Below are 12208 nucleotides of genomic sequence, written 5' to 3' on the forward strand. Positions count from 1 at the left end.
ACTTCTTCCTGTTCCAGTTAGAGCTGCAGTATTTCTGGTCAGGTGATCTCTGAGGCAGCACAGAGAATGCCATACAATGGGAGCTCAAGGGAAAAGATGTAAAAGGGCAATATTTACTTAAATATATATTCAAGTTTGGCAAGATTCTTTAATATGCCACTTAATTTGATATAAACTATCTGTTGCTTAAGTATTCATTTTGGGCCTATAGTTTTCCTTTAAACACATTATTATGCCATATGGTATCCTTATTTGTTAAAAAAACGCTTAGACTTTGTAACTTTTGTGTAATAAACATATATCATCAGGAGCCCCTGTGCAACAGCTATTGCATATACAACAGCTATTGCAGAAATACATTAATCACAAACAGGATATAAACCTATTTTTTGCTGAGAAATAAACCTCAAAAATTTTATTGCGGCAGTGGTTCTTAGAAGTACTAACACTGACACGCAGGCTTAGGCAAAAATAATACAAAATATAGGGAGTCTATAGACACAGATGGTGAGTGTGATAAAGGGCATATGTACAATGATGTGGCAATAGCAGATGAAGCCATTTGGAAAGAATATACTTTATTTGCTGGTAAAGGATGCCACCCTGTGGAGAGTTTATGCATTGAAGTCCCGATGGAGGGTGTTCAAGATTTAAAACTGATCTTCTCTTGGTAACTACCAAACATTCTATGATTTACAGCAGCAGATCTGAGTAAGCAAAATTTAAAAAAAAATTTAAATCCCTGATTTATAGACTATTTTTTCTGTATTTAAGTAGCTATGGAATATCAGCCAAGAAATCTGGGAAGATCAGGAATACTTAAGCACACTAACACACAAATACACATTTTTTTTGCTGCTGCGACCTCACTAGCTAGACTGAAACATAAAGAAGCAGCGTGCTAAAATTGTGGGAGATAAGTTGCAGCATATACTAACCACTAAGTGTATTGCAGATAGAGCTGAATCATACCTGCTACCTTATATAATCACCTTAAACATGGCAATTTGATCCTGTCAAAGGGATCCTGTCATTGGAAAACATGTTTTTTTTCAAAACGCATCAGTTAATAGTGCTACTCCAGCAAAATTCTGCACTCAAATCCATTTCTCAAAAGAGCAAACAGATTTTTTATATTCAATTTTGATATCTGACATGGGGCTAGACATATTGTCAATTTCCCAGCTGCCCCTGGTCATGTGACTTGTGCCTGCACTTTAGGAGAGAAATGCTTTCTGACAGGCTGCTGTTTTTCCTTCTCAATGTAACCGAATGTGTCTCAGTGGGACATGGGTTTTTACTATTGAGTGTTGTTCTTAGATCTACCAGGCAGCTGTTATCTTGTGTTAGGGAGCTGCTATCTGGTTAAGGTCCCCATAGACGCGACGATTCTTCTTGCCGAACGACCGATTTTAGGGAAGCCCGACCAATCCTTCGAAATTATCGTGCGGTTAGTGGTATTCGAACGATCGTACATCTTACGATTTTTCGGCCGACATCTGTCGGGAAATTGATCGGCCAGGTCAAAAAATCTTTGTCGGTCCCAGTGCAATCTCTCTATGTTTGCAGGGCCAAGCAGGCAGCTCCCCTTTGTTTTCCTGGTAAATTGGTCTTTTTAGTTGATGGTAGATTCGTACGATCGTACGATCGTTCTGAGAAGATCGTGGTCTCACGATCAGGATCTGATCTTTTAAAAATCTCAACATCTATGGCCAGCTTTACCTTCCCATTGTTCTTTTGTTTGGCTGCTGGGGGGGAAAAGGGAGGGGGTGATATCACTCCAACTTGCAGTACAGCAGTAAAGAGTGATTGAATGTCTAGCCCCATGTCAGATTTCAAAATTGAATATAAAAAAATCTGTTTGCTCTTTTGAGAAATGGATTTCAGCGCAAAATTCTGCTGGAGCAGCACTATTAACCGATTCATTTTGAAAAAAATGTTTTTTTCCCATGACAGTATCCCTTTAAGATGAGACGGTCCTTCTCGGACCTTGGGATTAATATTGTTTGATTCTGCAAGCAATGGGCTTTTATTTAATTAATCAGAGGAGTAACAATGGAGACTGCACACCCAGCTGACCAGGAAACAGGGAGTTTCATAGATGACCAACCGGCCAGCCTGGTGCCATGCTATAACAACACGGTTACATACTAACATGCCTAGTGTAGGTGATACAGAAGAAACAAAGAGGAAAGGTGCCAGAAAAGGGAGATGAGGGTGAGAGAAATAAAAGATGGAAATTATTAATATTTTTATAGGTATCGGTGATACCCCTACAGTGCCCTGCATTTTATTGTCTCCAGTATCCTAATTAGGACTCATGGTCCTTGCCATGTGCAGAACATGTACGTATTATCTGTGATCACTAGAACATGCAGATGCTTGTGTGAGTGGACAACAGACACACTGTCCATCTGTTTAATAAAAATGCTGATCCGTTTTGGGAGCGGGAGAGCCCAGCTGTAGTTCCATGGGAATATGAGGTTCTAGATCCCATCCAACAGGGAAGTTATTAACACAGAGCCAGAGTAACATGTTCGTCCCAGGACAGAAATGCAGATATATTCACTATTTCAGCACTTCATTATTTGAAAAAATGTATGTTTCTAGCGTTTTTTTTAAATTCTGTCCACCCATCACATCAATGAGAAAAGTCATGGATAGACTACTTCTTGTCTTAGAATTGCAGCACAATATATTAATATAGGGACCCTGAGTGAGAGAGATTGTTGTGTACCATCATGTACCACTCTGGGTTATTTTTGTTCTTACCGACCAGTTGTCGAATGCAAGTAGCATTGTATCGATAACTGCTGATCATCATCATTTCATCATCATCATCATTTATTTATATAGCGCTGTCAAGATACGCAGTGCTTTACTGCAGTTATAGCAAACAGGGAATAAATGGTGGATAACAGACAAGGATTACAGAGTACAATAGGGTTTACAAACTAAAAGGTTAGGGTACAATTGAGACATTAGGATTATATAAACACTTTGTCATTTTTGATACAGCAATGATTAATTGAGGTACATCGAATAGGCCTCTTTAAACAGATGGGTCTTTAAGGAGCGCTTGAAAGTTTGGAAAGAAGGAGAAAGTCTGACAGCTTGTGGCAGAGAGTTCCAGAGAAAAGCAGAAGCCCGAGAGAAGTCTTGTAGACGAGAATGGGCAGAAGTGACCAGAGGAAAAGTGAGGCGAAGATCAGAAGCAGAGCGTAGGTTTCGTGAAGGAGTGTATTTGGAGATTAGAGATGAAATATAGGGAGGGGTTTCATTGCTGATCTCAACAAAGAGACCCAAGGCAATTCTTGATACAAGTAAGACAGTTTCCAAAGTGCAATAAATGTTGCATTGTGATTTTTTTTTTAATTTTGAGTTTCTTTTCTAATTGGAATTATTTTACCTTCATCCAGAGGGTTGAACAAAAATGTATAGACCAGAACAAATGTTATTACCACTAGGGGTTGCTGTATACAGAGAATGCCTTTTAGAGGTAAAATGTCAGTTCTGTCTATAGCTGTAGAGGTGCAATAATGCAACAGAGACATGAAATGTGCACATAGTAAGCTGTGCCCTCGTGAATCTAATGAGTGAGTATGACAATATTACAAGTCTATACATACAAGCATGTGACTATTATCCAGAATGCTCGAGACCTGGGGCTTTCCGGAAAACAAATCTTTCTGTAATTCGGATCTTCACACCTTAAGACTACTAGAAAATCATGTAAACATTAAATAAACCCAATAGGCTGGTTTTGCTTCCAATAAGGATTAATTATATCTTAGTTGGGATCATATAGAAGCTACTGTTTTATTGTTATAGAGAAACCAGTCTGTTAGGGAGCTAAGAGAATTGTTGTTCAGCAATAGTAGGCGAAGCTACCATTGGTTAACATTCTTTCACCCAATCCAGAGATGTTTGTTCTTTCATAAATCCATTTCCAATCAGACTCATACTCTACAGAACTTACCTTCCGTTTCATCCAGCTGTGGGGTTAAGGCCAAGAACTTGCATGTGTTCATATTTTCTTCATGGCTCCGTGCAGAAGACTGTGTTGTTGCACGCTAAGGAATCCACGGGGTAAAGCCAAAGAGAACAGAAACACAATAAATATGCACATATATAATGCTTAATTAATTAATGCACAGAAGGCCACGTGTGTGTCTATAAATCTACACTATATTCAGAAAGCAGATTATGGACCAGTACAATAATGAGTGCATCCTGGGAGGATGTCTTGCAAAACTTCCTTTTGGGTAGAGTAATTTTGGAATTATACAGTCATAATTTATGATCTCCTACAAATCAAAAATAATCTACGGAACCCTTATTTCCAACCTGGGGCTCTTATTAGAAACTGAGCACCAAGCATTTTAACTATATAATACACAAAAGCCATGAATATCTTGTAAATTATATCCTTATAATACACAAAAGCCATGAATATCTTGTAAATTATATCCTTATAAACGGTGAGTAGTGATGTCATCAGTTATAAACGGTGAGTAGTGATGGTCATTTCTGTCACATGACTTACTAAAATTTGTGTATTATAATAAATAAAGTACCCCCAGTTGTAAAATATGAGGATATTAGAAGTTACCTCGGAGTTCCATGACCTGTATAAAAACACTCGGCCTTCGGCCTCGTGTTTTTATATGGTCATGAAACTCCTCGGTAACTTATAATATCCTTATATTTTACAAGAGGGGGTACTTTATTCACTATATATACGGTGATTTTATCAGTTATAAACAGTGAGTTCTGATGTCATTTCTGTCACATCACTCACTGAAACTTGTGTATTATAATAAATAAAGTACCCCAGTTGCAAAATATGAGGATATTATAAGTTACCTCGGAGTTCCATGACCTGTTTTTATATGCTCATAAAATTTATCGGTAACTTATAATATCTTTATATTTTACAAGAGGGGGTACTTTATTCACTATAAATCAAGGTGTCTTTGCCCCTCCCCCCCAGAATTTATTATATAAGCAGGTCCAGACCCTGGCATTTCAAGAACAATGAGGTCCAAACATTCTGATTACAATGACGGGAATAGGCTCCAACAGGACGAAGTCCTCGTCAACTAGCAACGCGATCGGACTGGACAGTCAAACCTGCGTCATCAACATTTGGCCGATTTTTGGCCAGATATCAGTAAGGGAGGAGCATCGGAGTGTAACATAAATGGGCAGATAAGCTGCCGAATAAGTCTAAAGGACCCAAATCAGCATCTTAAATATGCCTGTGTGTGACCACCTTTTGACTTACCTATTACTTTTAAATTTGCAGAATGCAAAGCTGCTCTCCACCTCCTATTGCAAGGCTTATGGATAATACAGCAGAATATTACTTGGATCCTAAAGCTACCAGCACAATCTGCCTTTTAAATACAAAATATGTATTTCTGATAACACTGAATTCTCCCTGGTTGTAACTAACTACCACATCCCGACACTGGAAGTTCTACTTCCACAACAGCTGGAGAGACAATTGTACAAAGAGTGGTGGTAAATGGAACATTTTCTAATTGGACCAGTGTTGTTAGTGGAGTACCGCAGGGCTCTGTACTAGGTCCCTTGCTTTTCAACTTGTTTATTAATGACCTGGAGGTGGCCATTGAAAGTACTGTTTCTATTTTTGCAGATGATACTAAATTGTGCAGAACTATAGGTTCCATGCAGGATGCTGCCACTTTGCACAGTGATTTGTCTAAACTGGAAAACTGGGCAGCAAACTGGAAATGAGGTTCAATGTTGATAAATGCAGGTTTTGCACTTTGGCAAAAATAATATAAATGCAAGTTATACACTAAATGGCAGTGTGTTGGGAGTTTCCTTAAATGAGAAGGATCTAGTGCTCTTTGTAGATAACAAGTTGTCTAATTCTGGGCAGTGTCATTCTGTGGCTACTAAAGCAAATAAAGTTCTGTCTTGCATAAAAAAGGGCATTAACTCAAGGGATGAAAACATAATTATGTCTCTTTATAGGTCAATGGTTAGGCCTCATCTGGAGTATGGGGGCAGTTTTGGACTCCAGTCCTTAAGAGGGATATAAATGAGCTGGAGAGAGTGCAGAGATCTGCAAACTAAATTGGTTGGAGGGATGGAAGACTTCAATTATGAGGGTAGACTGTCAAGGTTGGGGTTGTTTTCTCTGGAAAAAAGGCGCTTGTGAGGGGACATGATTACACTTTACAAGTACATTAGAGGAGATTATAGACAAATAGCAGGGGACCTTTTTACCCATAAAGTGGATCACCGTACCAGAGACCACCCCTTTAGACTAGAAGAAAAGAACTTTCATGTGAAGCAACGTAGGGGGTTCTTCACAGTCAGGACAGTGAGGTTGTGGAATGCACTGCCGGGTGATGTTGTGATGCTGATTCAGTTAATGACTATAAGAGGGACTTGGATGATTTTTTGGACAGACATAATATCAAAGGCTATTGTGATACTAAGCTCTATAGTTAGTAAAGGTATGGGTATATAGAATTTAATTAAAAGTAGAGAGGGGTGTGTGTATGGATGCTGGGTTTTCATTTGGAGGGGTTGAACTTGATGGACTTTTTCTTTTTTCAACTTAATTTAACTATGTAACTATGTAATGGGTTTAATGTGAGTAATTCCAGTGTACCACATCCATTTGTTTATTGTGCACGAGCCCTGCAGTAGGATGTCAGTAATGTCTGCCAATTTACTGAACATCTGAAATCAGTTAAATAAATGCTAATAGGAGAGAAAGTGAGCTCACATAACCTTGCTTAGTGACTTGATCAGCAAAAATTTTGAACACTCCAATCAGGACTAATTCCAATATGTCAGAGACACTCTTTCAGTTTGTTTTTTTTTCTACTGTAGATCAGTGCTGGATGCCATACGAGTGAAAAATGTTACTCTCTAACTTCTAAAAGATCATGGGGAGTTAGGTGTAGCAGAAGCATCAAAGTTTGGCCCTGGGGGAATTGGTGAGCTTCTTTCATTGCAGACTTGACCAAATGTTCTTACTATTGTAGTCAATTGCCTATGAACCTGAATGATATGACTAGTTATCCTGTGTATCAGGTGACTAGATTAAGCAGAAAGCCAGAGAGAGAGAGGTGCCATTCCAACCATGCACCTCAATGGGAGGAATCTATTGGCAGGATTTTCAAAACTACACCCAGCTATGGGCTAAGCACTTGACTAGGGTTGCCACCTCACCCCTTTAAGGACTTAATTTCCTTGTACAGAGCATCAGAGCTACAGAATGTAGCAGTGGCATAACTACAGAGGAATCAGACCTTGCAGCTGCAGGGGGGCCCCCATGAGGCCCTAATTAATGTAAAATTTCAACATATATTGGTAAAACAGGACAGCCTCTGGATATGTTGGGGGCTCTAAAATTAAGGGCAACTTAAGGGCAGGGACACATATTCAGAATCATGGAGATCAGTCGCCCGGCGACAAATCTCCTTTTCTTCGGGGCGACTAATCTCCCCAAAATGCCTTCCCGCCGGCTAGAATATAAATTGCCCGCGGGATGGCACTCGGAGTGATTCATTTTCCAAAGTTTCCTCGTGAGGCAACTTCGGGTGACTTTGGAAAATGAATCACTCCTAGTGCCATCCCGCCGGTGATTTACATTCTAGCCGACTGGAAGGCAGAGCAGGGAGATTAGTCGCCCCGAAGAAAAGGAGATTTGTCGACGGGCGACTAATCTCCCCGAATCTGACTGTGTGTCTCTGCCCTAAAGCGATTTTGGGAGACTGAAGTGACTTGTGAGTTTTACCACCAGAGATTTACGTTATTGGCAATGGGAAAGCTTTTTCAGGAGATTAGTAGCCTACAGAAGCAGAGATTTTATTAATCTCCTGGTATGTCATTGCCCTTAAAGGAGAACTAAACCATAAAAATGAATTTGGCTAAAAATGCCATACTTTACATACTGAACTTACTGCACCAGCCTAAAGTTTCAGCTTGTCAATAGCAGCAATGATCCAGGACTTCAAACTTGTCACAGGGGGTCACCACCTTGGAAAGTGTCTGTGACACTCACATGCTCAGTGGGCTCTGAGCAGCTGTTGAGAAGCTAAGTTTAGGGCTCCTCACTAATTATCCAGCAGAAGATGAGCTTCCCCTGTAATATAAGCTTATGCTACAAGGCAGAATTTTAATTAAATTCTGATGCCAATTGCACTGGTTTCTGTGCTGCCATGTAGTAATTATCTGTATTAATTACTAATCAGCATTATATTGTGACATTTCTATTTTATATGTACTGTATATTGTGAGTGGGTCCCTAAGCTCAGTAAGTGACAGCAGCACAGAGCATGTGCAGTGAATCAGCAGAAAAGAAGATGGGGAGCTACTGGGGCATCTTTGGAGACACAGATCTTCCCTACTAAAGGGCTGTGGTTGCCTTGGGCTGGTACAGAAGCACTAAACATAATGTACAACATGTATAGCTACTTCTTTACTTAAGCTTTAGTTCTCCTTTAAAGTTAAACTTTTCCATGAAAAGATTCTCTTTTGGCAAACAAGTTTAGGGACAAATTTATCCAAGGGTGATAAGACAGTCACAAGTATAGAGAGAGAGAGATCTGTGGAGATCCCCTGTGGTAAACTCTGTTTTTATCCTTCATCGCCCCAAGTTTGAGGCTAATTCAGTCTGAATGACAGAAGTGATTATAAATCCAAGTTATGGCTGAGGGACTTCAGGACTGGAATAGTGAACGTATACAATGTATTAGCCAACCTGGAGTTCTTCTCACAGCTTTATGCGGATCTCAAGGCCTTGATCTTTCACCTCCTTCTCATTGGCCAGCTTTCTCTGTAAGATTGTATCCAAAGTCTGCATCATTTTTATGGCTCTTTCCAGCTTAGGGTCAGTGGCTTTATCATCAGCAAAATCTGTTTAAATAAAACGTTTAACATGTAAACACAGAGGAAAGGAATGTCAGAGAAAGCAACACGGCGTTGGCATACAGGGACCATCCTAGGTGATTATCACAGGAATAGACATATAATATAGAATTTATTCAGTTCTGAGCTGGACTTGTTTGTGTGTAGAGGAAAGTCACAGCAGGAGACTGGAAAAGAATATATGAGGCCTTCAATTATTGATTCCCCAAACCTAAACAGATGAATTAGGTGTATGAAAGTCACGGAGTGAAGCATATAGTGAAAAACATACCAGAATAAGCAGCAAAAAAGGGATCTGTATGGCAGCAACAATGATGCACAGGCCATATTTATGGGTCAGCAATGACCCAATAAGCTCTGTAGTCGGTAGTCTTTATTAATAATAAAAACAAAACTACCAATAGATCATTCTTATGACTGTTCGGCATTTAAATGATTGTATCTCCACGTGTAGGACCAGTATGGAAATTGCAGTACTCAGATGAGATTCCAGCAGGGAGTAGGAAGCATATCTCACACAATTTGCGTTGCAAGGTTGTGTGGAAGGGCAGAAAAGGGAGGGGGAGAGAGGAGCAAACTGAGCATGCTCAAGCCCTAGCCCTGGAGGTTTATCTTTAAATCCTGCCAAATATTTTCTCTGGTGTATATTTGTCTGAAAGTAAATTACCTTTTGTGCAAGAGACAAAATATTTTTTAACTGCACCAAGAGAAATTAGACATGAGAATAATGGACCCATCCGTTGCATTCTACGATCTAGGATGTTTCAATTGCACTGCTATTCAGGCAAGAATGTAAGATCTCACTGGTGGTACCCCTATATGCTGTGCAGGCTGTAAAGTGTTTAAAGTACCATGTTTCCATGTTGATTAGGGTATTACAGACTATGATTAATCACCTTGATCATCATTTGGAATGTCTTCATTATTTTCACAGACGTCTTCAAACTCAGCAGACGGGAAGTCTAAAAATTCGTCTTCGGACTGAAGACTGAATGTATTAAATGGTTTGTGGGACATAATACTATTTGTGAGTGATCTTCATTGCTTATATCTGTAATATTTGCATTCCATTGAAGGCCTCTGGCATCTATATGGTACGTGTGAGTAGGCTGCAACATGGATAAAATATCCTGCATTCTGACCACTGTGAGTAGGTCAGTGTTGGGCATGTGACCAATGGCAGATCACCATTAGATTTGTACAGTAGTACAGGTATGGGACCTCTTATCTTGGGGCTTTCTGGATAACAGGTCTTTCTGTAATTTGGTTCTTCATACCTTAAGTCTACTAGAAAATCATGTAAACATTAAATAAACCCAATAGGCTGTTTTTGCTTCCAAAAATGATTAATTCTATCTTGGTTTGAATCAAGTACAAGTAACTGTTTTATTAGTACTGGGAAAAAATAATTATTAAAAATTTAGATTATTTTATTATAATGGAGTCTATGGGAGACAGCCTTTCCATAATTCAGAACTTTCTGGATAACTGGTTTCCAGATAATGGATCCCATACATGTTCTAATTTTTAAAATGCTGTCAGTCCTTGGCCATTTTCCCTCCCAAGCACTTTTACACATCCCAAAAACCTCAGAGCTTATTTCCAGTGGTGCAACAATAGAGGAAGCAGACCCCAGAGTCGCTGTGGGCCCGGATTGCATGGTCAGCTTCCTCTATAGCATTAAAATCCTGCTTTAATTTGTTGCGTGGCAGGGATGTGGGGTCGCGGCGAGGGAGTGAAGTTGGGGGCAGGAGCAGCTATACATGCCTGGCTCCTCCAAAGATTTTTTTTGTTGGTGGGGTGAGGTGCGCTCGATTATACAGAGGCACATTTATCAAGGGTCGAATTTCTAATTCTCGAACAAATTTAAATGACCCGGAAACTCAAATTGAATTCAGTTTGAATTATAAAAACTCAATTCGAGTTTTTTCTCCGAAAAAAACTTGAATGTCAGGAAGGCTTCAAACAACACCTAATTGATCCCTGGACCTCTCCCATTGACATACAGTAATTTGGCAGGTTTTAGGCGGTGAATAGTTGAATTTGAGTTCTTAAAGGGCCAGATAAATCTCGAAGTTCGACGAGGACCAGATTAGAAGGATGAGTAATAAAAAGTAGCAATAACGATACATTTGATACATTTTACAGAGCATTTGTTTATTAGATGGGGTCAGTGACCCCCATTTGAAAGCTGTAAAGAGTCAGAAGAAGACAAAAAATTCAAAAACTATCAGAAATAAATAATGAAGACCAATTGAAAAGTTGCTTTGAACTGACCATTCTTAAACATACTAAAAGATAATTTAAAGGTGAACCACCCCTTTAAGGCTGAAAAAAGGCATATCTAAAAAAAAATAACATACATTCTAAGTAAAAACATTTCCATTCCCCCTTTATAATACTCTGTCTGGCAGTCTAGTTGCAGAACTACAGGGGTGGGATGGTGGGAGCATTGCTGAGAATGTAGCTGGAATGCTAAGGAAGGCAGATCACTGGTCTAATATGTTGATTCCATGTGTTCTCCTCAGCTGCACTCTGTTGACTTCTGGCTAGTTATTTTGCCCCATCAACACAAAGTCACTAGCATGATAATTCCACTATATTGGCCAACAAAATCACCTTCACTCAGATGATACCCAAATTTATATCTTCTTTCCGTGCCTCTCCAACTCCTGTACCACTTACATCAATAATAACCTCATCGTTAAATCAGCATTTGATTATATGTCTTCCAACTTTCTCAAATCTGGCCATTTCAAAATGGAATGAATCATTCCTCTTTCCTCATTCTCATCCTTATTGGAACGCTCCTAAAAGGGCCAGTTAATCTTAATCTTTATTTTCCCTTCATTCTATTCTAATGCAAATATCAGGACACTGTATAATTATTTCCTTCTTGCTTTGTCTTGCCCTTGATTTTATGAATATGGTGTCTTTCCTAACCTAACACTGATATTGTGACAGCCTGACCTTAATGGGATTCTGTCATCTTGTGTTAGGGAGCTGCTATCTGGTTACCTTCCCATTATTCTGTTAGGCTGCTGGGGGGGGGGAGGAGGGGTGATATCACTCCAACTTGCAGTACAGCAGTAAAGAGTGACTGAAGTTCATCAGAGCACTAGTCACATGACTGGGGCAGCTGGGAAACTGACAATATGTCTAGCCCCATGTCAGATTTCAAAATGAAATATAAAAAAATCTGTTTGCGCTTTTGAAAAATGGATTTCTGTGCAGAATTCTGCTGGAGCAAGCACTATTAACTGATGCATTTTGGAAAAAAAACATTTTT

The 12208-nt window shown here is 39.4% G+C and overlaps 1 pseudogene; it reads right to left on the minus strand.

Moving 5' to 3' along the window:
- LOC121397636 overlaps positions 1 to 9936 on the minus strand; it is a 29029-nt pseudogene extending 19093 nt beyond the window's left edge.
- Positions 9937 to 12208: the final 2272 nt, after the last annotated feature.

Source organism: Xenopus laevis, chromosome 8S (genome assembly GCF_017654675.1).
Source record: "Xenopus laevis strain J_2021 chromosome 8S, Xenopus_laevis_v10.1, whole genome shotgun sequence".
Classification (NCBI taxonomy): Eukaryota; Metazoa; Chordata; class Amphibia; order Anura; family Pipidae; genus Xenopus; species Xenopus laevis.